At 43.6% G+C, this 23,535-nt stretch overlaps 1 long non-coding RNA gene across 2 annotated transcripts; it reads left to right on the top strand.

The window, feature by feature from the left end:
- Nucleotides 1–1,264: 1,264 nt before the first annotated feature.
- Nucleotides 1,265–14,377, top strand: LOC103662950. Of its 2 annotated transcripts, none has more exons than XR_568608.2 (5): nucleotides 1,265–1,756; nucleotides 2,578–2,663; nucleotides 3,043–3,221; nucleotides 9,830–10,013; nucleotides 10,132–14,377. It is a non-coding gene; the product is annotated as an uncharacterized LOC103662950 (long non-coding RNA). The 2 variants fall into 2 exon arrangements; XR_568609.2 differs by lacking the exon at nucleotides 1,265–1,756 and adding an exon at nucleotides 1,897–2,082.
- Nucleotides 14,378–23,535: the final 9,158 nt, after the last annotated feature.

Genomic DNA, 23,535 nt, shown 5'->3' with positions numbered 1-23,535 from the left:
GGAGATGGGCCTTCTGTTCTCTTGGAGGTGCTGAGGCCTATGCTGACCACTGCTGGCGACATGGAGTGGGGAGATCAGAGCCAAATGCTGAGAGGGACACACTGTTCCACTGTTTCTGACAGTGTCACCAACTTGCTGAGACTCAGCACCCTTACTGCTTGCAGGAGGGTGACCTTTCAATTCCCTTGACAGCTGAAGTATATATACTTTTTAGCAATTGTCCAGTCTGACGATAACTGTACACAAAACCAAGTTGGGCCAGCACTGAACACCCCTGGCTTCCCCAAAGTGCTCCAAACCTCAAAGCCCAAAAGATATTTGATGAACAAGCCCATAGCCTTGGAGCATAAATGGGATGCTGTCACCACTCCAGAATGACGGCTACCATTTAATGAGCACTTACTATGTATGGTGCTCATGACCAGTGATCTTGTTTTCTCTCAACAAAGCGATGCACAGTAAGGATAATTGCTCTCTGTTCCAGAGATAGAAAAAATGGCCAGCCATGGCCCAGTAACTCGGCCAAAGACACCTGGCCAGTTAGTGGCAGATCGGATTAAACTCCACTGCCTGACTCTACCTCCCCTGCCTCCTGGGTTAGGACCCAGGCAGGTGGAGCTGCATTCATGCACTAGTATTACAGATTTTAAGTTATTGTCAAGAGCCCCCCTTAATTCCAGTATTTGTTTGGAGGCCTGTTTCCTGAAACTTCATGTTTGTTTGCCATGCATGCATATGACTTCCTTCAATTTCTCTGCAAATTTCCACCAAATAAAACCATATGCACTTCCATAGCAACACTGCAACACAAACATGGTGTAATCTTTGTCCACTGCAGTACACAGCTTGGAAGGTTTAAAAGAAAAGAAAAGAAAAGAAAAGAAAAGAAAAGAAAAGAAAAGAAAAGAAAAGGAAAGAAAGAAAGAAAGAAAGAAAACCCAAAAAACCAAAAAACCCAAAAAACAAAAAAAACGACATGTGTATGCAGTTGAACCGAATCCCTTGGTAACAAATACAAACATACACTTGGTTCTTTACTTTAAATCTTCTCTTTCCGTTGTGATAGTTTTAGAACAGAAACTGGGTTGCAACACTTGTGACTAAGCAGGGCCCCCATCCGGTGACCGATGAGCCGTCTGGCCGCGCGGGCCTCCTGCGGGACAATGGCCACTGCCCTCCGCGCGAGCGCCAGTCCCCGCCCAGGAGCTCCCGCCGCTGGCGCTGGACGCACGCGGAGACCCCGGGGCCGTGCTCCCAGTCTTGTGGCACTCAGAGCGGCTCTGGCGACCACGCCGGGTCCGGTCCCCTCAGGAGGCCAGGCGCGAGCCGCCCCGCAGGACCACTCGTGGCTGTGGGGCGGGGCGGGGGGGGGGTTCCGGCCCCTCCCGGCTCGCCCGGTGCTGCGCGGGACTCGGGGCCGCGGGAGCCGCCCGGCCCTGGCATCCCCTCGCGCTCCCTCCGCGCGCCCAGGCGCGTGCCCTCCGCGGCCCGTTGCATCCTCCTCACGAGCCTCCCGCGACGGGATTAGCCACATTTTACCAACGAAGGCCTCCACCCTCCCGGAAGACAGCAACTGGCCCAAGGTGACACGGCTGGGAAGGAAGAGTGCAGGGATTTGAATCCAGGACTTTTTTTCTCTTTTACTCTACTTCGCGTGGCCCCTGGCTGCTAGGGTGCTGGGGAACCTGCCCCAGTGCGACCTGTGCGGTGGCTCCGTCCTGGTTGTGCCTCCAGGGGACCGGCTGCCGTGATGCAGGTAAAGGCGGGTTTGTCTGTCTGCGGTCCCTGCTTTCCCCTCTGGTTCTCTCTCCTCCCCGGAGCCCACACTTTTTAAGGCTTCCTCTGCCCTGACAAATGCAGACGCCTCGGAAACGAAGACATCTCCAACCGGTCAGTTGGGGTTGGGGCCGGACTGGCTCCTGTTCCTATAGGAAGGTCCAGCACTCACTTCAGCTGAAGGGGGAAGGAATCCACCGGGGAAATGCCATTCTCCGGTCCTCGAACCTGAGAAACTGGTTATGACAGGTGCTAAACCCTGAAGAATATGTTCCTTGGCGGCGTCCTCACTGGACTTGTGCTGAGGTACCCGGTGATCCTCTGAGGTGGCGGGGAGGAGGTGAGGGACAGCCAAGTGGTGATACAAGGAAGCCTGCCCCTTCTGGAACACTTAGTAGGTGCCAGGCACTCTGAGGAGCTCTTTATAAGATTTCACCCTCACAAACCCAGGGGGCAGTATGATTATTCTGCTTTAACGCATGAGCGATCCAAAGCTTTCAGAGGTAGTCTGTCCTGTCCAAGATCCTGCAGTGGCAGAGCCGGGTTCTGCCTGGGGCGGCTGACTCCAGAGCCTGGGACTTCCCCATAGAAGGGGGTGGGGACCACTCATTGGAGACAAGCAAGTAAGGGCGCACAGAGAGACCACATTATTCCTCAGACTCTTGGGCCAACTTGAACCAGCTTTAGGATATGGAGGGGGCAGCTGGGAGTGGGAACATCCCTGCTTTTTGTCCGGATCCAAAGAGGGGATCCAAGGTTTCAGGAAGGCTCTTTTTTTAATCAATTGGTTTCTGTTTTCAGAACTAAGGTGGAAATGACCCAGTGAGGAAGGAAAATGAGCACAGCCTGCCCTGGTCATACAATTAAAATATATACGCTGGCCAAAGGTACATCACTCCCCCACCCCTCCCTCCAGCGAGAGAAAGGCCCTTTCTGAACTGGAGGCCTATTAAAGCATTCCACTGCGGAATTCTCTGACCCTTCTGAAGGGACACTGTGAGAACCTTGTTCCTTAGAATGCAGTCACACAAAGGGTTTTGTGCAAATACCGAGCCATTATTCTATAAATGCAAAGAAGCATTAGGGATGGTATGTGAACAAAAGCTGGACAGAGGATGCACGCCCAGATGCTGTCTTGGCCAGGTTGCAATTTGAATGATCTAATGTTTTCTGGCTCCTTCTTGCTTTGCTTTTCCAATTTGGTTTGAATATTTGCATTACTGTATTATTTTCCCTGTACAATTGCTGTTGTCTGTACACAATTAGGTCATTTTCATAGTTGGGTGAGGAGACGCTTCAGACGTGCGATGAGCCACAGCCGGTAGCTGGTTCTCTCCTGGGATGCGCATTTAGATCCCCATCTTGTTGATCCCAAAGACTCTACCTGCACCCAGGATCCAAAAGTTTTAATGTAGGAGAACCACAGCGTCCCTTTGTAATTGTGGGTAAGCACATCTTGTTTCTATAACTTTCGGGTTGATCTGCTGATCTAATCATGCTGTTCCTTGGGCCAAATCTAACCCTGTATCGTAATGCTCCAGACAAAAGAAAGGGCTGTTTCCTGGAGGCCTGTGGCTTCTTTGGTCTGTGGAAGGTCTGCTGAAGTAGACCCTGAGCAAGAGAGAAGGAAAGGGAAGTACTAGGGTGAAGAGGAAGGGCAAGCTGCTCCCAGAGGTGAACCCAGAAATGCATGTCAGTACAAGAGGCTGAACTTTGACCTAGGACTTTGAAGACAGAGAGAGAAAGGGGATCCCAAAGGAATGGAGGCTTATTTTGCAGATGAAAGCTTATTTGGGCCATGTTCACAAAGTGCTCTGCAATCCCTCACCAGTGTAAAATCTCACTGATACACATGCCACTAATCGAGCTTTCTCAGCTCTCTGGAATTTGTGGCCCTTTGGGCAAGGCCAGTGCTACATTTTATGTGTGTGCTACCTTTAAAATAAGGTGGGGCTAAACAAATGGAAAGGGCAGCCTGTGATTAAACTCACCAGGGAAACCCCTTGACTCTTAACGTGCTTTGTAATCAGACATGACCACACTTAGCTCATTGAGTGCCACATTCTGGTAGGACCAACTCTCTGGCTCAACCTTCTCATGGTTCCTGCTTGCTTCCTCTCCCCATTCCTGAGATCTGAATCTACGACACTGACCTTGTTTCTCCTCTCTTCTTTCCTTTTTATCCAAATAATTCATTCATCATTTGTTACTAGATATTTGATCACCTTCCATGTCAGATATGTTCTAGATGCTGGAGTTACAACCAGTGAATAAGGAGTCTCTGCTCTTACAGAGATCAGTCTAAAGAGGAGCATCGACCACAAAGTGTGGCAGGCATCACGTGAAGGGAAGCCCACTTCAAGCATTTAGCAGTCGCTGAATCAGGAGGCAGCTAAGACTCAAAGAGAGGCTCTCACATATTGCTGATGACAAGATTGGAACTAGAGAGACCATTCAGGAATCGAAGCCTGGCCTCCTACCACCACTTCCTTCCTGAGGCTATCTAGAGCCCCACAGTCAGTCTTTTTCGGTCTTTTCATCCGGTTGCAGAATTCATAATTTACCCTTCACCCAAGACAAAGCTATTCCCACCTCAGTAAAACTCACATTTGTCACTAAAGCCAGATATGTGCCCTACCTCCGAGAACTGATGTGCTGATAAACTGAGCTGATAGATGTAAAAGTGCTTTGAGAGCTGTACTGCAATACAATTCCAAGTGCTAAAGCTACCGTCAAAGTAACATTTAGTTCCATCGACAAATCAGCCAAGGGATTAACCACTAGTCAACATCAGGTTCTGTGGGGGTGAAGCTATCTTCATGGATATAGTATGGCTCCATCCCTAAAGGTACAAAGTTAAAGAGAAAACACAGTAGGCATTTATCGAGTGCTTGTCATGTGGTTTTCCTTACAGTATCTCAAACAATCCTCACAGTCATCTAGGATATAGGCATCATTTGCTTCCTGGATGGAACACCCTCCCCCGATCCCTGTCTGTTCAAGCACAATATAGCATAGTAGCTAAAAACCCTGGATCAGGATTCACACTGCTTGAATTCATATGCAGGCACTGCCAATTACTTTCTGTATGACTGGGAACATTACTCAAATTCTCTATGCTTCAGTTGTAAAACTCAGATGCTACGAATAGTACCTATTTTATGCTTTCTTGTAAGGATAATGTGACCGTACATGTTAAGTACTTGCCACAGTGCTTGGTCCAGAATAAGCATGAGATAAAAATTAGGTACTATTATTATTATCCAGCTCCAACACCTTTTTATCTGCAAAGTCTTCCCAGATCCCCCATTAGAATTGGTCTCTTTTACCCCTATATCCTCACATCACTGTGGGCATTGCCTCTCAGCATATTTTTATGTGTACCTGGTTATTAGTGTCTGATACAGAAAAACCAATAAAAATGTTGATGGTTGGATGAACAGATGTTTCTGTCTCCCAGAACAATATCACATGTTCACAGAAGGCAGAGTATTGTGTTTCTAGCTATAAGACAGATCATCTGGATATCCTAGATAAAATATACCAAATATACTTTTAAATACATAGTGAAACTCTCATGCAAATTAGGGAAATCCTCATCACATACATGCGTGTATGCACACGGACTAGGATTCAAAGTGGTAAACTGCCACTGGAGCTCTGCTGCTTTGGAAAGTCTGTCTATCCCAGTGACTTTGAGGCTTGGTTTTAGGGCCATTATGGGAGACACAAGACCAGGCGTAGTTCCCTCAAAAGATGGAGAGCTGGAATAGAGAATTCTTCATAAAAGTGAGACCCACAAAGGGATACATACTAAATGAAAGGAATAGAAAAAAAAAAAAAAAAGCCTGCCTATCTGCAATGAAGAGAAATGTCTGTCTAAGCCTAGACCATGAGATGTTAAAACACAATCTTCCCTCACACAAGTGTAGGATTTGAAATTTATACATCTACCTGGTCTGGGAAACTTCAGCTGTAAAATTAGTTTAAAGTGGCCCCAGGTTGGTAGCATACTAGGGCACCTGGCAGAAAGAAGCTGATCTTTTGTAGAAGGACATTCTACAAGTTTCATAGGAGTCTAAAACAGATAAAGTCCCACTGAACATAAAATCACAATTAAAATGATAACTACATTAGGAAACATGCAAGCTACTATGAGTGAAAGCCAGTAGAAACCACAATGAACAGAATTAGACATTATATAACAGTTATCATATGCTAAATATCAATTGTTTAAAATGTTTAAAGCAATAGAAAAGGGAAACAAAACATGAAAAATGAATAAACAGAATCTAAAAAGACCAGGCAGAATTGAGAAAAAATACTACTTCTGAAAATAAAAAAAGTATAATTATTAAAATAAGAAACAGAAAGTGAGTGCAAGTAGAATAGATACAGATAAAGAGAGAATTAGAGAACTGGAAGATAAATCTGAACACATTACTCAGGATACAGCAAAAAAAGGGAAGGCAAAGAAATAAGAAACAAGATGTTAAAGAGGCCAGGAAGAAAAAAAAAAGAAATGCGAGAAAGACAATATTTAGAGAAAATGGCTAAAATATTTCCAGGATTAAGGGAAAGAAGTAGGGTTGTTTAATCTTTGAATCTAAAGCATCTGGCAAGTGCCTGGTACATAGTAGATGCCCAATAAATGTTTACTAAGTTGAACTGACACATGTGCTATAGCATTTGCTTGTCCATAACTTCATACACCTATTTATTTAAAAAATTCACCAGAGATACACTTGTGAACAAAATAGACAAAATCCTTGTCTTTATTGACCTTGTGTTCTGGATGAAGAAGACAAATAATAAATAAGTGAACAAACTAATACTCAAGATCCTTTTTGATTATAAGAAGTGATATGATGGAAGTAAACAGGTTATTTAATAGATATATTTGGATTAGGATTTCATTGAAGAAGTGAGACTTCAATTATAAGAAGTCAAGTGAAAGAACACATCCTAAGCAACATATATAGCAATTGCAAGGGCATTGGATAAGAAATAAGGTAGCATTTTTAAGGAAGAGAAAGAAGCCAGTGTGTCTGGAGTTCCGTGAGTGAAACAGTGAGTGATATGACATGTGATCTGAGAGGTGGGCAGGAGAAATGGTTTTTTTTTTTTTTTCTTTTTTCCTGAGAGCAGCAGGAAGTCATTGGAAGGTTTGAAGTGTAGGAAGCAGTGTGCTCTGTCACCTTGGCCACTGTGTGGTGTGGGAATGGATTGTAGTGGGGGCAAGAATGGAAGCAAGGAGCCTTGTTGGCGATTTCAGTTGTCCAGGCATAAGATGACAAAAACTTAGACCAGGATGATGGCTGTGCATATGGAGAAAAGTGTTTGGATTTAGCTGTTTTTTTTTTTTTTTTTTTTTTTATGTAAAAGGTGAAGGAAAGAAAAGGAGGAATCAAGCATGATTCCTATTTTTGGATTGAGCAACTAGATGAAGGGTGGTGCCGTTTTCCAAGATGGAGAAGAGCAGAAGAGTAACACTTGGGTGGGGGTGAGGTGGGAACATGAAGCAGGAGTTCTGTTTTGGGCATGTTAAGCTTGAGAAGCTTATCACACATCTAAGTAGACAGCTGTATATAAGAATATGGAGGAGCTCAGGAAAATGAGCCCCAAGGGAAGGAAGATCATATTTTGAGATGTGTGTTTCCTTCAAGATCTTCTTATAGTGTGGGCTTGGACAGGGGGTACGCATAGGAGACTGACCACTTCCAGCTCCAGACCCTGTGGGAATAGTCAATGTAGCTCCAGGGTTCAGGAAACTCTGTATGCCCAGTGCCCAACCCAGAAGTGAAGCCTGGAGTCTTCCAGCCCCATCAAAACCCATTGCTTTTGATAGTGGCTGTAGTTTTAAGCCAGTGTACATTCTGAAAGATGCCAAAAGACTGAGTACAGAAATGGTGTGGTGATAAACCTAAGCAGCTCTTGTGTGAGGAAGGGTGGAGAAGTCATCATATAATCTGGCTCCCACCCACTCCCACCCACCAGCTCAGGGCATTGTATACAAGAGATCCAAGGGAGTAGAGTCAAGAATATGACGCATCAGGAGGTACAAAGAAAAAGGAGATCCCAGCATGAGGTAATGACTGTAAAATGCCATAGTCCATTACATAAGCGAAAGTGAAACCTCTGAGGAACAAATAAACAAAGGGTATCATATTGATATAAAAATACAAGAAGCTCACTCTGTGGTTGCTGACACACATCACTGTGGAAACAAAACCATGTCCAAAGTGGCTATGGTTAAACTTGGAACCACATGACAGGAGCTTTAGGAAGTTCCAAAGTATCAAGAATAACTTGAACAAAGTAGCATTCTTCCCCAGGCTTATGGTTTTGAGAAAAGGGACAAGCATTCCTCTGGAGAGGAGGGACAACAATTCAAAGGGTCAAAGTGACTCAAGGTTCATTTGAAAGAAGGAAATTACTGCCGCCTTGGAAAAGGACCATCAGTTGACTGACATTAGTCAGGAATCAGCTCTCAAGTCCATAGGACTACAGTAGAACACTTTCCTTCTCAGCACTGCCCCCCTCCCCACGTATGTATATGTATATATCCAACCTCACTGAGAATCTGTCCTTTTTCACTGCTCAGGAAAACCAAGACTATCACTTTAATTCTGCACCTGAGGGGCACCTGGGTGGCTTAGTCGGTTAAGCATCTGCCTTCGGCTCAGGGCGTGATCCCAGGGTCCTGGGATCGAGCCCCGCATCGGGCTCCCTGCTCCGCTGGGAGCCTGCTTCTTCCTCTCCCACTCCCCCTGCTTGTGTTCCCTCTCTCGCTGGCTCTCTCTCTCTGTCAAATAAATAAATAAATAAAATATTTGAAAAAAAAAATCTGCACCTGATCATGTCCACTTTACATTGGCTACTGGGAAACTCAGAACCAAATTAAGTACATAAAACTTTGGGTAAGCATGTAGCCTGTGTGGTAACTTCACTGTTGGCTTAATCTTGTTTTTATACCCTTATTTTTCTTTCATTCACCATTTTCTGATTTAAAAACAAAAACAGTGTATTTGACCTACAATGTGTTTTGGAATAAAGTAGAATACAAATAAATAAATTTTCTGCCCAAACAAGGCAGCATCAAAAGCAGGCATCTGGTGGTATTATGCCATCCCAATGAGCCAAAGAGGTTCTAATTACTGTCTGTTAGACACTCACGTCAGAATCATTAAGTTCATTAGATAGACAGGAATCTTGCTTCAGCCATAAACAAGATGACAAATTAAATGTTCATGAACAAAAGAAGGAGGTATTCAAGGTAAGAAGGGCAGAGCCAATAAAAACAATCAAATACGCAATTCTAATTCCTGTAGGGGGTGATTTCCACCCAGCCCAGGGTAAAGCTTCCAGGAGGTGCTCCTCTGGCCTGCTGGGTGGTTCTCTTACAGAAACTTGGCTGTTTCCTGGGTATAGCTGGTCCCTCAGCTTCCACCTGTCTAGACAAGTGGGTCAAAACCTCTGGAAAGGTTACTTTCTCTGGTTTTTGATTATTTCCTTACATTTTAGTAGGTTTTATTCATTTTCTGTTCTTTTTTAAATTACCGAAGTTATTCAACTTTTTTAAATTATAAAGGTAACACAAAGGCAATAAAAATTCAAGTAATACCAAAGATACAAAATAAAAAAATCAAACTTTCCCATTCCATTGTTCTCCCCATTCATCAAGAGTAACCAGCAATAACTGTTCAGTATGGATACTTCTGTAACTTTTCTGTGCACATTTAGACATATTTACATACATATACATATATTCACTAAATTTATGTATAGCTTTGTGTTTTTTAAAAGAATTTTTTATTCACATTATTCTGTAACTTTTTACACTCTTAAAATATTGTGGATTCTACTTCTATTACTTATCAACCACATTTTTTCTAATGACTCCTGAATGAATCATGAATCAGTAAAACTATACCATATAATATATTCAGCCTATTAAGGAACATTTAAGTTGTTTCTAATATTTTGATAGTACAAACTAATGTCACAATGAACATTCTTATATTTGCATCCTTTTGTTGTTTTTCTTTTTAAGGAGAACTGCTGGATCAAGGGTATGCATGTGTTAAATTTTGATAGGCACTGCCAAATTGCCTTCCAGGAAGATTGACCAATTTGCACTTCTACCAACTATGAAAGAGTACCCTTTGTTCACATTCTCATCAACAATGGAGAGTGCCAGTTTTTAAATTTTGGCAGAACTGACAGACAAGAGCACGGTACTTATTTTGTCTTTGGCCAGTAGTATGGCTGATCATAATTTTTAGTCCTTCTTTTTACTATGGCTACAATGAAAGACAAAGCTGAAAGTGTGATTTTGGTTTCTTTTTGATACAGATGACCACCAAAACAGTGATATTTTGAGCTATTGATTCCTACGAAGATCCACATGTGAATGTTACACATTTCCGTGTCAGGACAGTCAATCATAATTGAACTCCTAAGGTCAAATTGTACCTGGTGTTTATTCTTGGATTCATTTAATGGCTTTGGTCCAAAGCATTAAAAGATGTCAGAAATGTATTCTGATAATGTTCCCTTGTACCACCATTATCACACTAACAGTTATATGTAACAGAAACAACTCAGACCAAGTTATGGAGAAAGAAACATATTAGACAACTACTGGGAGACCCCTATTGAGTTAACTAATTGATGACTGGGCCCCAGGAACACCATGGTGGTCTCACAGCAGGCATGGTATGGCTGGAAGGTCACCTCCAAATAGCAAATGTTTTAAGTTTCTTGATCTCTGGGCTCAAGTCTAATTCTTTGTTTTTTTTTTTTTGAGAGCGAGAGAGAGCATGCGAACAGGGGAAGGGGCAGAGGGAGAAAAAGTATCTCAAGCAGGGCTCCACACTCAGCATGGAGCATGACGTGGGGCTCGACCTTATGACCCCAAGATCGTGACCTGAATCAAGAGTCAGATGCTTAACCGACTGAGCCACCCAGGCACCCCCAAGAGTCTAATTCTAGGAAGAAAGCATTTTATTGGCTTAACTTGGGCCTCAAGGAAGGGCAGGCTCTTAATCGAATCCAACAGGAAAGAGATCCTTCTTCAAAAGGAAACTGAAGTACCCTTAAGAAGTGAAATGGATGCTCGTTAGCTGAAAACCAACCAAACTATCCCTTACACTCAACTTTACAATTGCCATTTCTTCTCTTCACCTTGTAAACCTGCCCAGTCCCCACAGTCATATAGATAATTTGACAGATAGCATGCTCCTCACATCCAGAAGGGGAACCTGTGGGGAAGAAAAATGGAGACCATCCTATTTGTTACATTTTGTGCAATGCTTGTTCAAGAACTTTCCACTTTTCCAGCTCTGGGATTAAAATACTTAAGTCTTAGAATATGAACAAAAATTCTTTCTTTTTTTTTTTTTTAAGATTTTATTTATTTATTTATTTATTTGTCAGAGAAAGAGAGAGAGAGAGAGAGAGCATAAGCAGGGGGAGTGGCAGGTAGAGGAAGAAGCAGGCTCCCTGCTGAGCAGGGAGCCCGATGTGGGGCTGGATCCCAGGACCCTGGGATCATGACCTGAGCCAAAGGCAGATGCTTAAACAACTGAGCCACCCAGGCGTCCCTTGAGAGGTTTTAATATTGGTCTTCACTCATTCTCCTTTCTCCTTGGTTATTCTTAAATGCACTGAAATTCTGTTTATTCATTTATTCATCCATGCAACTACTATTTATAGAGAGCAACCTTCTGCTAGATATTGTTCTAGATGCTGAGGGAACAGCAATGAAATGGAAAGCCATGGTCTCTGCTCTGGTAACAGATGAGGCTGGAAAGAGTAAGCAAGGTTGGAATTTAGACTTTGGACTTTATCTGAAAAGCAACAGAAAGTTACTCAAAGGTTTTGGGCAGGCAAGAAACATGATCAGATTGTACTTTAGATACACCATTCTAAATGGTATGTAGAGAGAGTGGACTCCAAGGGAGAAGAACAGAAGCCAACACACCAGACAGAGGACCAGTTAGGTAGCTAGAAAAGAAAAGATAGTAGCCTGGACTAGTCTGGTGCCCAAAGAATACAGAGATATGCACAGAATAAAGAGATATTTAGGAGGCACGATGAACAGGATTAGGTGATTAAAGTGTTATAGGAAAGAGACAAAGATAACTCTGGTATTTCTGGTATGAGCAACTGGATGACTGGTGATGACAATGGGTAGCCCAGGAGGAGCTGGTTAGAGGCAGGTGAAGAAAAGGATTGATTAGCTGTGGGTCACACTGAGTACATATGTGATTCTCATGTAAGTGAGGTGTCTGGTCTCAGGTTCAGTAGAGAGATTCAGAATATGGAGTTATCAGTGGGCACGAAGCCAAGGAGTTAGAAGACTGTGCCCAAGCAGAAGGTGTAAATTGAACAGTGAGGGTCACCAACATTGAACTCATAGTTTAAATAAGAAACCCTGGAGTATTCTGCCTCAAGAACTGTAACTTCTGTATCCTGTGGAGCCCCACATCAAGTCTTCTCTGTCGCAGTTTATTCTATAGGCTGTAACAATAGCCAGCTCCTTCATTTGAGGAGATTAGTAAGTTAGGCAACAGTCCTGGTGAATCCTCCATTAGCTTCAGCTTGTAGAGTCTCAACTAGTTCTGTTCCATCTTGTTTAGAGAAAGAGGTGTCCCTCATCATGCCCATAATCTCACACAAATTGTCCGGGTAGGTCCCCTACCTTTGGTTCAAGGGCTTACAGATTTCCAGGGCCATTGGACCCAGGGCTATACAGGCTATGGACTGGTGGTGGTGGGACGGGGGGGTCCACCCTTGAGGAGAGCCTAGCCCTGACTGAGCCCCTGCCTTCTACTCTATTCTTTGGTCCTCATGGCAGATTTGAGGATGGCATTCCCTCCACACAGTGTGGTCCCAGTTGCTCCTCTCCTGCCTCTCTCCCTCACTTCAGTGCTAGGTTATCCAGTCACTGGATATGGAAAAACTGCATTTGCTGGATCCTTTGGGTGTTTGCTTCTTCCTGTCTGAGGTACCAGAAAGAGAGAAGAGAAATGAAATACACAGGAAGCACATTAGTAGGCTGAGCTAGGATAGTGCTACACTTTCAGATGATAGCTCACCTACAGACAGATGATTCAGGGATCAAGCTGGAGTTCTTAAGATTGCCAGGAGAGACCCGGAAGGCTGGGAATATGGGCGAAAGATCAGACACCTAAGCTGTTGGAAACCACACAGAGTTTTGGTAAATATATGCACAATTTAAAAAACACTTTTGCAAAAATACAGGTGTCTCCAGTTTAGCCCTCCCTGTTAATCCAAGGAATTGCTTGAGCCTTGTGGCCTAGTCCATGATCCCAGCTCTGACCGCGGCTGCCCATGAAGGCCTCAGTGAATTCCTCTTGGAGCCTCCAGACTTCCTTGGCTGGTAACTTGTTCCTCTTGGGACAGTTTCGCCCGAGTTGAGCGGCCTGGCCCCCAGCTGTGTGTGCCGGCCCTCTCTCCGGTAAGAGGAAACGCTTTCAGTTTAGTCCATTAACACAAACATTCAAAAGCAAACATTCAAAAGCCACAGATCATGTTCACATAAATAAAACAGGATTGAGGAAAGCTTCACCCCAAGAAACCAAAGGGGTGTTTAAAAAACTGCCCTTGCCTTCCAAGTAGGCAGGCAGGCAGCAAAGCCACAGCAATTCCAAAGGCTTGTGTGCCTGGTAGAGCTGGGTGGCGGAGGCCACAGACCTTTGAAGAGGAAATGCCATCCCCAGGACAGGCAGGCAGCCAGCCTCTGAGTCCTGAAAGTACCAGAGAGAAGCAGAAAGCAGTGAAGGGGAAGGGGGAGTGCAGTGAGGAAGTGAAAAAGGGGAGGAGGGAAGAGAGCAAATAAATGGGGAGATTCTTCCCAATTAGGGTCCCCACACCCAGACCAAAGGGTCACCAGACAGAGCAGTTCACTGTGCCCCTGAGACGAAGCCCGGCATGGAGAGTCCTGGGCGGCGGGCACAACCCAGGGTGACTAAGGCTTTGAGGAGGGGAGTGCGTCGTCGCTGAGGGGTGGGGAGGGGTGGTGGTGTCTGGGCTGAGAGATGCCTTCACTTTGAACGCTTCAGAGGAAATTAACTTTACAAGGTGCCTCCCTGTCTCCCAGAGTTATTAAAAGAAAGGAGGGAGCAAAGAAGAAATGGAAAAACGGTAATACCTCAGGAAGGGCTATGTGATCCTAACAGAAGGAAATGAGATGAAGATTAAGTGACAAATGTGCAACCTCCCCTCGGGGAGGAAGAACTCTGAATGTGGCCTTGTGCAAATGGAAAAGAAACACAACCACCAATGTGGCAAAAGGCAAAATGCACCCGTGTGCACGCGCACGCACACACGCACACCCAGCTTTGAATATCTACAGAGAAATGACTAATTAAATACCGTAAAACTTCCAAGAGTCTGTTTGTACTCCTGTCTCAAGAAGGCAGCACTGAATGCTAAAGGAAAGGCAGTGAGTGGGGGACTTGGTGTAAACCATGGGGTCACCAGAAGGTATAAATCTAGGAGCCTTTGCAAGTCTTAACAGTGGTGCCAGTAGATGGATAGCTAGGCACTGACTGTTCTTTTGTTGATGAAGAAAGAAAAAAAAAACACTACATCTAAAAACTCTTTAAAAAAAAAAACAAGGAAGCCAACTGAAGCCATTTATTTCACAGGGTAGGAAGCCAGGTGTTTTCCTGCATGTTAAAAAACCGGGATTTAAATTTTTAAAACCCTCCTGCCTGACAATAATCCTCAGATCAGATGAGGCTACCCTCGCCCAACTCTGGTAAGCCCTGCCAGTGTTTGAAAGCACAATCCTTAGAAGCCTGTGCCTGCCCAGACATATGCATCCAGTAACTTCTTAGATTCAAAACTGTGTTCAGGTAGAATGGCAAATCCCAGGGTGAAAAAAAAAAAAAAAAAAACACTGGGAGAGAAACAACCCATTTATTGCTTTTTTTTCTGTCTCTACACTCCTAAGTCTTTTAGTCCCTCAAAGCTACTTCGGATGGCAAGTCTAGAAGGACTTTGATGCCTCCAGAGGTGACACTCAGGGTGAATGGCCTCCTTATCAAGGAGACACCCCTGTGCCTTCCAGATAGCACTGTGTTTAGCCCACTGGTGAAGGAAACGGCTCTAGCTGGCTTCTACTGGCTCCTTCATCAAAGCTGCTCCCTGAACCTTTCAAAGCTCTACTCCTTCCAACATGGAAGCCCTAGGAGAGTTAGGAATTTTCTTCATCAAATTAACAGAGTATCCCGACTGACATGCTTCAGGACAGAAAAACTGACCAAAGCAAAGTATACCAGGTCATGATGGATAGCTCCATTCTTCATGGGCTAATTTTTATTTTCAATTTTTCTTATTATTTTGTGTATCAATAGATTTAGAAACAACCATAGTCACGGTACACTGAATGTTTATGTGCCAGATGCTACACACACACACACATCTTGTATAATTCTTATAAGCCTGAAATGGGTACCATATTGTTTCTTTGGCTAATTGAGGCTCAAAGGAGGGCTGTATAGCTTGCAAGAGGCTATACAACTAGTAAATCATAGAGTCATAGTTTGAACTCAGTTCTATTTAACTCCCAAACCAGTTCCTTTAATCAGTTTATGAGACTGGCTCCAGGTAGCAGGGAAAAACTAGTAAGAAATTCCATGTTGAGACCTTTGACTAGTATAACTCAATTTTCTGCCTCTGATATTGACCAGCATGGACATTAAGTAGGCAAGGCTAGGACACCGTATTAAAAAAGTTGAATAATCTTCTAAATACCTTTTTATCACTCATTAATCTGTGTTAAACCCATTAATGTTTTCAGTCTACATGATCTCTCAGATACTAGGTTCTGTAAGTGTATCATTTTATTCATTCACTACATTTTTATGCATCCTGAAACTACTTTTGTTAAGTTTCAAGGGAAGCCCTCATGCTCTAGTATTCCTTTATTTATTTATTTAAAAAATTTTATTTATTTATTTATTTGAGAGAGTGAGCCAGCACAGGAGCCGGGGGGAGGGGCAGAGGGACAGGAAGAAGCAGGCTCCCTGCTGAGCAGGAGCCCAATGTGGGACCCGATCGATCCCAGGACCCTGAGATCATGACCTGAGCCGAAGCAAATGCTTAACCGACTGAGCCACCCAGGCACTCCAGTATTCCCAGATTTAATAGAATTGCTGATAGATCAAGATCTCAAAAAAAAAAAAAAAAAAAAAAACCCAACCAACAAAACCCTCAACTGACTGGAATGGAAAGGAGTAAGAATAAATTACAAATCATGAACTGAGGTTCCATCAGTCAGCCTATTATAGACTACGGAATGATGGCTAAAAAAGAAGATGGATGCTGTCATTCAGTGGTCAGCCATGGGATGTGGTAATCTCAGGCTTCCTCAAGAGAAACATGGGGTCCAGGACAAAGGGTGGATTACTCGGGTTTAGTCTTTGCTGCATAAATAGGAAGTCGTGTTCTAGACATACAGGTGTAATAACAATAAAACCACATTGCATAAAATATATGTGTGTGTGTGCACACGTGTGCGTGCACGTATATGTGTTGAGGGAGAAGTGGAGGGGGGCGCAGAATAACTGACTTGAATGTTTAAAGGTGGGGAGTGAATTCAGAGGGAAGAACTGGAACCAAGTGGAAAGAAATTGCAAGGGGCTGATTTGGGTGCAGTGTAAGGGAGAATTTTCTAACTCTCAGAACTACAATGTGCTGCCTCAAATGGTGATAAGCTTCCCATCTGTGGGGGTATTCAAATAGAGGCTGAATGACCATTTGTGAGAGATGCTGTGGAGGGAATTCTGACACTGGAGGTGGGTGAGGGTGTGGAAGTGACTCCCTGATCTTCAGGATCCCTCCCAGTTACCAGATTCCACACTAATATCTCTCAGCCTTCATTCACCACCTGGGCAATCCCTAAAAAAGCCATTAATCTCTCAAAGCTTCAATTTCCCCTTCAGTAAAAGCACCACATAAAACCTGTGAAAACACAAGTTTGATATGAAAGTGCTAGTTATATTTTACTAGGATTCATCATAATAATTATATTTATGAAAATAAAAAATATTCATGAATCACCTAAAAATCACTTTGCTTACCTCCTGAGGCACCTTGGGAGGCCCTGGACTAGCTGATCTCTATGATCCTTTTGGATTCTATGGTTCTGCAGACTTGAATCACACATGTTGGAGGTGACCACAGAGGAAAGCTGTTTGGAAAAGATGACAAAACCACTAACAGGAGGCGCTCATTTGAACTTCCTCACATTCTCTCTATCACTTGGGAAATTATTACTGCTGCAGTTGCAGATGAGAGGAAAGAAAGCATGCCAGAAGGACTGTAGAATGACAGGAAAATGTTACTAGGATCATCTCTCAACTCCACATCTAGTTTGATTCTCAGGCTGCCTCCCCCTGGGGCACCGTATATGGGTACGTATCCCCATGTATGTTAGCCCAATGAGGAAGAGAGATGGAGTTCTAGCACTCCTAGTGAAAATCCAGAGGCTCACCCTGGAAGAGACTGACATGCCCGTTCCTGAACCAATTACTTTGGCTGAGAGGGTGGAATGGGGAGAGGGGTATCAATTGCAGCCAAATCATACAGCTGAGAATGAGGACAAGTAGCTCTCAAAGGAAATGTGGAGTATTAGATAGAAGGATAAAGCAATGTTGGATAGTCCAAACTCTCTGGCCACCTAACATCATCCCACAGCTTCCAAACGTACAGGCCACATTCCCTTCCCAAAGGGAGATAATATAAAAATTCATCCAGTTACTAAAGCTAGATCCAAGTCCAATATTTATGTCAACGTGCAAATCATGTCAAGTAACTCTTCATGGTTCAGTGATCTGTGGGTAAATACTAAGTTTAACCACACCCTATATATAACAGGACAGAGAAAACGGAACTGCAATAAAAATTCCCAATTGCAGAGGGGAGAATGTGAAACATCCAGTGGCCATCAGTCCTCACACATATTACAGTCTTTCTGGACAGAAATGGCGAAGACTCCCTATCTTGCAGTGAAGTGAAGGTCTGGTGTTGCCTCAATTTCACTCTCTAAGAGGATCTCCCTTGTCCAACCTCTGCAGAAGACCATACAGCTTTAGCAGTCACTGCTGTTGGTTTAACACTAGAGTGTATGAGTGGTGGGGGATGGGGCTCTGAGGACTGATTCTGGGGTTGGGCAATCATTTTTGTCATTGGGGATTTTTCTGTATTAAAAATCCCTCATGATTTTTTTTTTTTTTAAAGATATTATTTGAGAGTGAGCAAGCAAGAGAGAGAGAGAACGAGTGGGGGGAGGAGCGGAGGGAGAGCAGACTCGCTGCAGAGCAGGGAGCCCGACACGGACTGGATCCTGGGCCCTTGGGATTGTGACCTGAGCTGAAGGCAGATGCTTAACTGACTGAGCCACACAGCCATCTCATGACTTGAGTTGGCTCCCATCTGTGTGTTTTTGGTTGTGATGTTTAATTTTATCTGTCGACTTGACCGGGCCACGTACTGCCCAGATATTTGGGCAAAAATTATCCTAGATGTTTCTGTGAGGGTATTGTAGATGAGATTAACATTTAAATTAGAAGACTGAGTAAAGCAGATTGCTCTCCCAATGTAGATGAGTCGTAGCCAATCAACTGAAGGCCTGAAAAGAACAAAAGGCGGACCCTCCCCAGAGTAAGAATTCCTCTTCCTTGACTACCTTTGAACTAGGACATTCCTTCAGACTTGAACTGAAACATCAGCTCTCCTGGGTTTCTAGCTTGCTGTCTCACCTTGCAGATCTGGAATTGTCAGACTCCATAATCACATAAGCCAATTCTGTATAATAAATCTATTTGGAACTGGAGGGTATTATGCTGAGTGAAATAAGTCAATCAGGGAAAGACAATTATCGTATGGTTTCACTCATATGTGGAACATAAACAGGGCAGAGGACCATAGGAAGGGAACGAAAACAGAATGGGAAGTCGTTAGAGAGGAAGAAAAACCATGAGACTCTTAACTATGGAAACAAACTGAGGGTTGCTGCAGGGAAGGTGGGGGGGGGATGATGGGCATAAAGGACGGCACGTGATGTGATGACTACTGGATGTTATATGCAACTGATAAATTACTGAACACTACACCTGAAACTAATGATGTACTATAAGTTGGCTAACTGAATTTAAATAAAAATAAAAAATTTTTTAAAAAGATGAGAAAAAATAAATTTCTCTCTCTCTATATATACCCTTTTGGCTCTGTTTTGAGAACCCTGACGCACTGGTCAATTCCATGGGTTATGTAATAAAAATAGCGATCTAGTTGATTACAATAGCTTTTCATTTAGAGTACAGGTTTGGATGGTTATAATTAAGGGCTTCCACTTCCATATTGGCCTCTGTCTGGGGGGCAATACAAAGCAATGACCTACAGAGGGGAGGAACAGCTACCATCCCTTTGCCAGAGGGCTGTACACCAGCGACATCTTTTCAAAAGGCACGGATGTCCCTTTGGACAGGCTGGGAAGGGTATAAAAAGAGGATTCTAGAAGATAGTTGGGAGATCACACTTATTCCAGGTCCCAATCTTTCCCTTCTCCCTTATTTTGCTCGAACTACTTAACTGTAGGAAGCAATCTGGCTTTCCCATTCAGTCAAGGATCCAGACTACTGCACTCAGTCTACTTGGGACTACCCCCACAAGCAGAAACCATTTCTTATAGCAAGGCTCTATTTTATGCTTTCTTGGTTTTTAGAGGTGTTAGTTTCAAAGTAAATCTCTTTTTCTTATAAGATTTACAAAGGCTTCAGCTTATAATCAATCCATCCTACAGCCTGAACTTTTTGTCCAAGTCTCTTAATTTTGTAGCCCAGGGAGACATATGAATTGAAGGTCCCAAAATACATTAGACAATGGAAAAACCAACTATTCCAGTACCACAAAGCAAGAATTGCTAATGATCAACTACAGTAAAGACTATTCCTTGTCCTCCAATACCCATTTAATTCTCCTCCTTAGAGGAGATCCACAACTTTTAGCCAATCACATTGCCACCCATCATCAAGACTCTTCGGTTTCCTTGTAAGTAGGTGTGGCCACATGGCCGAGTTCTATAAATGGGATGCACAGAAGTGCTGTGTGCAACTGCCGTAAAATGTCCTTAAAGGGAAAGTAAAGATTATTTTCCCTTTATGGACCAATGTCGTCCCTACTAACACTCTAGTCTGGGACAGAGGCTCTCTTCACGATCTTGATTCAGTCAACTCCATAATCAAGGGCCTATAACTTGCCACACTTCATTTCCTGGTTTCAAATTCTGATATAGTTGACAGAAAATCCAACTTACAAATGCTTGAATAAGGAAAAAGAAAAGGAATGCACTGGCGAGTGCAACTGAACACTCCATGGGGATAGATGGCTTGGCTTCAGGCTGGCTCTCCTTACAGTAGCAAAACAGGCTAACCCACTTTTTAGCCTTACATTTTTACAGCAGGGGAGAGTCCATGCCCTGCGCGTTTTGTGGCTCCCTCAGATTGCACCAGCTTAGGCCACCTGCACAGTTGGAACCAAACATGTGGTCACAGGAGTGGGATATTCTGATCTGTTTAGGCTGATGAAAACCCACCCAGGAGCTAGGGTTCGGCTTAATCCCATCTAAACCAAAAGGCTGAGAACAAAGGGGAGCTGGTAGTTCCCCAGAGGAACTCAAGGTATGGTTACCAGAAAGAAGAGGGATGCATGTCGGGGAGCAAACAACAGATTTTTACTATACCTTTTAATACAATCCATACGGTACCATCACTTGGCCTCAGCTTTCTAGATTCCTTACTACTTTTTGGAGAAAGACAAAATGGGACTGTAGGAGATTGCAGATGATAATGAAGTACTTCTGGGTGGGCCAAATTACAGAATTTCAAATCAAGGACTTTTTGATGTGTGATACAAGCTGCAAAATAACGTGCTTGCCCTCTCACTCCTAAGGGGCACCCAAGTTTGCTAGGAAAAAGAGAATCTGATTGCTCAGAAAGAAAACCAAGCCAAACCTCACAACTGCTCCCCTTGCCACTTAGAAAAGTGAAAAAAGAACCTCTGGATCATGTTTTCCCTTTGACTGTCCACACACAGGTCAGCCACAAACACTGGCTTCCTTCTTACAGAGTCCCACGAATTCATTCCCGGGGAGACTGGATGCCCGCTCTCACCTGGCTCTTCTCAGCACCTCAGGTTTTCCATTTCCAATGCTTAGAAGTTTTGGTTGTGAGGGTCCAAATGTGGCAGAAACTATTTACAGGCTTCTATGTTGCACTCGCTGCTGAGGCCAAAGATGTTGGCTGAGCAACTGACCAATCTTTCCAGGGAAGAGATCTGAAGCAGAGAATGTGAAAAAACACCTTCCAGTCTGTCAGGAACATGGAAAAAGCTGCTGTCTCTTCGGTAATGATGGGGGCCCAAAAGCATAGCATCACAGCATCTGGTTAACCAGCCACCGAAACTTCCAAACCCAGAGGTTGGACCCTACTGTTTTTCTTTAGGAACACAGAGCAGCAGTCAAGAGTAGGACCACAGGGCTCTAGGAAAACTAAGACGTTAGTGGGCTTTTGGGACTGTCTTTGCACCACAGATTTATACCACATGGACTTCAACTAGAATCAACTGTTTAAGGAGTCAAAAAAAATCATGATACCAAGAGGTGGTGTGTGACAGTCTCTTCTCACAGTAAAAATAATTTTGAGTGCTTAGCAGAAACCTGGGAGAAGGGAAGTCTTTCTGAAGTTAAAAGCAAAACCACCATTCGATAGTCCCTTCATTATGTACCCCAGGGAGACAGAAAATTCCCCTTTTAAAAATCAAGTGGTTTAATGTACTTCTCTCCTTGGTTATATAGTTTGGAGCATGAGAAGTGGCTTTAGTTCTACGGAACTAAGAATTAAAACTCACATTTCCCTGTTTACAAGGCCTTTCATTTGTCTGCTCTGGTCTTTTCATGGGTTTCCTCCAACCACCCCATTTCCACTTCTACAGCCATTCCTGATTCCCAACAGGTCCTGAAATGATACTTCCTCCCATGGGGTTGTCCTAACTGCCCCCAGCCTGACTCCCCAAGCCTGTCCTGGCCAGAGGCAATGCTCAATAGCTCTCAGCTGAGGTCACCAGCATGCCCAGCACAAGTTCCTCCTGTGACGTGACAATCATTAACAGTTGTCTCTGCATCCTTGTGTTCTTTCCCCTTGGGCCCCTTCCCCAAGGAGTCCTGGAGGCCACGTGCCCTGAGGTCTGCTGCAAATGCTTCGAGTGGTGCTCAAATCGGCAGTACACAATTCATTATGGCCAGTAAAACAGACTTGAGGCTAACACCCTGGAATCCACTGAAAGAAACCGGCATTAGCATTAACAGCTGCTTTCAAACAAACTGAAGCGACTGAAGTTTTTATGCCCAAACCAGTGAAATATGTGAGTACCATGGATGAAATACCCGAGAGGAACTAAACATACTAAGAGAAACTCAGCCTGCTGCCCATCACCGAAGAGAAAAACCTCCAAGCAAAGCAGTTTCACAAACTGTAAAGAAACTGTCCTTTTCCAAAAAATAATGTCGCTGGATGACCCAGATCAAACCCATTCAGGAGGTTATGTAGCCTAAAGGTTAGGAACGTGACTTCTGAAGCCCAACTGGCCTTGGTTTGAATCTGGGCTCACCTCTTTACTCTCCATGTGACTGACCTGCGGCTCAGTTTCTCTCCCATATCCTACAAAAAGGCGATGATGGTACTGTACTCAAGGGACTCTTGAGCGAGCCCACATTTTAACATCTCTGAAATCTTTAGTTGTGAAATAGCTTTTGGCCAGGCCACAGTCGCGATGTAGTTGTCACTGCTTGTGCGTACATGGACTTGGTGGCTGTTTCTGGTGGCAAGAGTGGACAACTGCAGCCTTTCAGTATTTGGGTCCACAAATCACTGTCCTGACTGATGGGAAGCTTTCGGAATGCCTTATCCAGTGAATTTCACTTATGTTTTTCTTTTTATATGAGTACAGAGTGATATAAAAACTTGTCTCCATTCCCTATTACATCAATTCTGCATGATTATTCCATATTTTACCATCTCAAGTCAGGATGTGTCACACAATTAAGCTCTGTTTTTTTGTTCCTGGTGGTATACAAAATGGTATGTCTTACAAATTGATGGAGTGTTAGATTTGTTGAAATAAAATGACTAAAAGCTCTCTATGTAAGTATAAAGTCTAAATTGAGTTTTTATTTTTTTATATTTTTATTTTTTTAAAAGATTTTATTTATTTATTTGACAGAGAGACAGCCAGTGAGAGAGGGAACACAAGCAGGGGGAGCGGGAGAGGAAGAAGCAGGCTCCCAGAAGAATATGGAGCCCGATGTGGGGCTCGATCCCAGAACCCTGGGATCATGCCCTGAGCCGAAAGCAGATGCTTAATGAGCCACCCAGGCGCCCCTGAATTGAGTTTTTAAAAAGCATTATGTCATTAATTTAACTGGCAGCAATTTCTTTTTAGTGTTACATAAAATGTGCATCTTATATTAATGACATTGTAGGTTCAAAGAAACACAGCAGTACTTAACTCACAGGATTGTGAGGATTCAATGACTGATAGTTTTGTTTACAATGGTGCCTAGATCATGCTAAGTTCTAGGTTTTTAGCTATTTACATTAACCTATCGATAAGTCAGGGGGTTTGCTATAGATTGAAAGAGATCCATCTATATAAATTAAAACTTTT

Source organism: Ursus maritimus, unplaced genomic scaffold (assembly GCF_017311325.1).
Source record: "Ursus maritimus isolate PB19 unplaced genomic scaffold, ASM1731132v1 scaffold_12, whole genome shotgun sequence".
Taxonomy (NCBI): domain Eukaryota; kingdom Metazoa; phylum Chordata; class Mammalia; order Carnivora; family Ursidae; genus Ursus; species Ursus maritimus.
Note: the sequence above shows the minus strand (reverse complement) of the source record. Positions and strands in the feature narration are given on the sequence as shown.